At 36.1% G+C, this 4,897-nt stretch overlaps 1 non-coding gene across 1 annotated transcript; it reads left to right on the top strand.

Moving 5' to 3' along the window:
* The first annotated feature begins 2,858 nt into the window (after positions 1-2,858).
* On the top strand, positions 2,859-2,990 carry LOC115515139. Its single transcript, XR_003969191.1, has one exon. It is a non-coding gene; the product is annotated as a small nucleolar RNA SNORA72 (small nucleolar RNA).
* The last annotated feature ends 1,907 nt before the right edge of the window (positions 2,991-4,897 follow it).

The raw sequence follows: 4,897 nt of genomic DNA, 5'->3' as shown, positions 1-4,897 counted from the left end.
TTTAATATTTAAAACAGCCTAACAAAGTAGGTATTATACGTTATAAATAATCTCCAGCTTTACAAATAACAAAATTGAAGTTGAGAAAGATTAAGTTTTCTGCGTAGGCAGATCCAGGACTGGAAGCCAGTCCACCTAATTACAAAGAACTTTCCTTAACCCACCTCTCTCTGTGATGTTCATAGGTAACTATTTCATACATTAAATATATAGAACACCCTGATGTTCCTATTTAAATCATACAGTAGCCATGGAAGCTTTAAAAGGAAGTATGTATTCTCAGTAAGGTTCCCCTATTTTACTTTAGCAAGCTTCTTATGACAAGAAAACATCCCTTCATTCACTTTGACCTGTAACTAACCTCCACTCTTCAATTGGAAGTCAAAAGACCATGGCATCTCATGATTTCGTCTTCTCTTCAGACATTTCTGCTGTCTCATCAAGGCCTTTACAAATGGAACTTAAGTATGATTAACTATAGTACAAGTTAAACCTCAAATAAAAACCAACAGGGCATATATGAATGACAAAGCAAGCCAGCTCTAAAGCCCAAGACAGCTTTACCAGAAAACTGGTAGATAACCATTCCGCAATTTTGGATTTTGCATAAATTAATTTTCATTCAAAATTCTATAAAAGGGAGAAGAAATCATATGACTAATTTGGCCTTCAGTACAGAAGTTGGAAGTGGTATGCCTGAAGGAGTCTAGAAGGACATCCTATCAATCAATCCACAATTATTTATTGAATATTTTCCACCACTACCATTGTGCCACATGCTTAGAATCTCAACCACAGAGTTATCAATTGGGGTTAAATCATGACCAGAAAATGAGTATAAAAGTGAACAAGTATAACTATGAACATATATCACTTGGATGCCAGTAACTCCTTGGTGACTATCATTACAGTAGCAAAATATAACGCAGAGTCCCAAGGGGATAGAATGAAATGTAAATTATGACTCATTCTGGAGAAGTCACATCAATGGAGTGAAGCTCTGAAGGACCAAAGATGCACCAGACCTGTGGGGCTTAGTTCCAGAAGATAACATCATTGTATGGTACTGGATACTAAGAAAGTGAAATAAAGGAGAGTGTTAAGAAAGAATATTAGGGCCACTCATCAAGCTTACCTACAGCTAGTGAGTGCTTTTTGTCCTCCACTTGTCTATGTAAGTTGATGACCTTTTATAAGGAAAATGCATTCTGGCATTTAAAGCTAAGACCTCACATGTAGAAAAGAGTCCCTCCCCATACAATATTGGAAAAAAATCACAGAGGTCTATTACATAAAACTGGCATCATTATACATAATTAGAGCTCTTGTTCAAAGAGAATTACAAAGGGACAAGCACAGATTTTTCTGGTATCTCTCTCATTGGCAGAGTGCTCATCTTGTAACAAAGCATGTCCTCCATCCTGTGGTATGCTAAGTGTTTAACTGGTTCTCCAAGGGGTGAAAAAAGTTTATTACAAAATGTACTACCTTAAGAACATTTAGCTCCCAATTTACAAATAGTGATAAAATATGTGATAACCATCACTATAAATTCCATACCAATGACTTATTGTGACTTGTTGTTTCTTATAAAATCCATTATCAGTTTTTTCTTTTCATCCTATGCCCAACAATAGTGCCACAAAGGTAAACTATGTTTAAATGCTTGATTATGATCTTATTCCAAAAAGAAATCTCTCATGTTATTGACAAAGAAGTGGAGTTCTGACATAAATGTTAGTTGATATTTTCTTTTACATTATAGAGTGAGTCTAAAGTGAAATAACAAAACATTTGTCAGACTTCATTCAGTTTTCACTGACATGAGCAATTTCTTTGCTGAATCAGATAGTAGTTTCAAATACTAGACAAATATTTTCTCCATTTTACGAGCTATTCACAATGTAACAGCTACAGACACATTTTTAAATTTAATCTGCATTAACATTTTCTCCATTTTTTAAAAGTCCAGACAATGAACAAAACAACAACTGTAGCATTTGTCATTTTCATGGTGTAAATACTTCCATCGTGGTTGGTTCTGGACTACCAATGCAGGACAGGGAAAAGCAGGTAACATGACAATATTTCCACCATACAGACACCACGGATGTAAATAATGTCAAAAGCATAGATAATAGTAAACCACTGTAAAATAAGTAGGAAGTGACAAGTCCAGGACTTACTACCTTTGTTTTTAACATAATGTTCAATTACAAGTTTATGTAAATTAATTTTTGATAATCGCTATTTAACAAAAAGCAAAATTGCTGTAAATTTAACAATGGGCTCTTTGGAACCTGTGTGAACTGGCTTCACGATGTCACTGCCTCTATCCATCCTAACTACCAGAACAGTATGCCTCCCTTCTCACTCTTTCTAGATACGTTTCTTCAGTTGCAGAATTGTTTTGGAAATTCCCTACTACTACCTCTTGGTTTTTAAAAATTATTTCCTGAACTGGAATGACATCTGAGAGATAAGTAATGGAGGTGAGGAAAGGTGGGTCAATGAACCATTAAAGACCAACTATGAGACAATGCAAACAGCTGTGGTGTGATGAGTCAGGAACCCTGGGCCTGAGATCCAGCCCTGATATCTGCCTTTTCAATTTGGAGCTTCAGACTTCTTGTCTGTAAAGTACAGTTCCTAACCACTCACCTCACTTGTATTTTGTGACAAATACATAGGAAAATATTTGTGAAAGTGTATTATAATTAAAATTTATGATACAAATCATTTAATAATATGCTATTCTTTCAAATGAGTTTAATCTTTTACAACTTTTTCTTAGAAATGCCTACAAATAACACATATTATGTTTTGAACTTATGAATTTTTAATTAATTGATAAAATACTGCAAATATTCTTGCTGTTCTGATTTTGTAACCATCAGGGCAAGCTCAACATTTGCTAAATTAAGACCATGAATGTGTCTCCAGACCTCGTCCTTTTCCTAGGTCTGGTTTTATAAGTGCTGGAGATAAAACCAAGTCTGATTTATACGATGCATCTTTTTGATAGAGTGAGAGAGACAGCATAAGCAGGGGAAAGAGGGGGAGGGGAGAGAGCGGGGGGAGAGAATGCTAAGCATTCTGAGCATGGTGCTCAAACCCATGACCCTGGGATCATGACCTGAGCCGAAATCAAGAGTCTGATGCTCAACCGACTGAGCCACCCAGGGGCTTTTATATGATGCATCTTACATGGGAAGTGTCTATGACTCTAAGTATCTTTGATCAACCTCAAGAACACAGCTAGTGTAATAACTTTTGAAGATAACTATGGTTAGTTTGATGATTACCAGTTTTCATTTACTGAATTGTAAAATGACTGTGTTTTATTTTCTGATTTTAATATCATGAGAAGCATGCCAGAACAGACTGATGAAGAGTAAGTTGTGCAAAATTTTTCTCCAATAAAACGGGCCAGGGGTGCCTGGGTGGCTCAGGTGGTTAATTAAGTGTCAGACTCTTGGTTTTGGCTCAGGTCATGATCTGACAATCATGAGATCGAGTCCCACATGGGACTCTGCTGGGCATGGAACCTAGTTGAGATTCTCTCTCTTTCTCTTCCTCTGCCCCTCTCCCACTTGCATGCTCGAGCTTTTCTCTCTCTCACTCTCTCTCTAAAAGCAAACAAACAAACAAACAAACAAACAAAAACCTGGCCAGAGAACTTTTAAAAACACTGTGTTCATTTTAGTTATTCTCTTTACGTCTTTTGTTTCAACATACTTTTCTGAAGATAGGCTTAGAGAGGATGAGGCAGCTAGATGTGGTGGCAAGACTTTCATATAGTAAGAACTATACACACAAGTTTCCATGTTCCTGTTTTCGTAAAGGGAGGGCACTAAGTTCCTTTCCTGTAGTAGGCTTTTAAGAGAATTAATTTTCATAATTCCAGTCTCAGGACATTGTTAACATTTGAAATCTTATAATGTTTCGGAGGAAGCAAGGTTCAATACCCAAAATTTAACCAGAATTACAATATATAGTCCAGTTTAAATCTACCAAATATGAGTAGCAAAGAGGATTAAATGAAGTATGTTTCTCCCACCCAAATTTTTGTCAAAGGCTGAGAAAAGTTCTACTGAACTCTGATGAAGAAGGATCTTTCCTAAAGGTGTGCAGAGGTTGGGGTAGAAAAATGTACTTGGACAATTTCAGAATAATCCCAGGTCTTCAATAAATTGCCCATAGTGTGTTTTATATAATTTTTGTCCTAAAAGATACACAATGAAGTATGTTCATTGTTGACAATTTTGGGAAACTGCATACTACACCTCTCAAGTATGTAGCATAAAATCCTTTTCCCACATCAGTTAATATGCTTTGGAAAATTCAGCAGAATGAATCTGGGAAAAATAGTGATTTAGATACATCTTGATTTACAGACGTGAAGGGGGCTAGTTGCGTGTATACTGCACAGCCTGTTCTGGGCTCTAAGCAAGGCTGCAGGAATGTCAGAAATCACAACATCTTTTTGACTTTCGCATCAATCAATCCACATAGGCAGCCTTCAATATGCTATCCAAGTATTTAATGAACCTTGAGTCAGAAAACTCTCCTCTTAACAGCTATATAACAAGCATGGGTGGGTCAAATCCCCACTTTCACAGGTGAGGGAACTGGCTTGTTTCAAGCTAACATTAGTAATTTTAGTTTGCGTCTGAAGTTAATCTAAGGTTGTGGCTATAATTTGGAAAGTGTAGCTGTAACAAACCAGAGTTTTCTTGTTAGTTGCTCAGTTATCCAATGTTTAGAATTTCTTTTTTTGATACAGGAAATTGGTTGTATTTTAGATCTTGATTGCTACTTCATTACAATTGACAATTTATGATTAAAGACATTTTCTGGTTTAGAAAAAATCTTGTATGTATTACAAAACAAGCAG

The sequence above is a fragment of the Lynx canadensis genome, chromosome B2 (genome assembly GCF_007474595.2).
Source record: "Lynx canadensis isolate LIC74 chromosome B2, mLynCan4.pri.v2, whole genome shotgun sequence".
NCBI classification, from domain to species: Eukaryota; Metazoa; Chordata; class Mammalia; order Carnivora; family Felidae; genus Lynx; species Lynx canadensis.
Note: the sequence above shows the minus strand (reverse complement) of the source record. Positions and strands in the feature narration are given on the sequence as shown.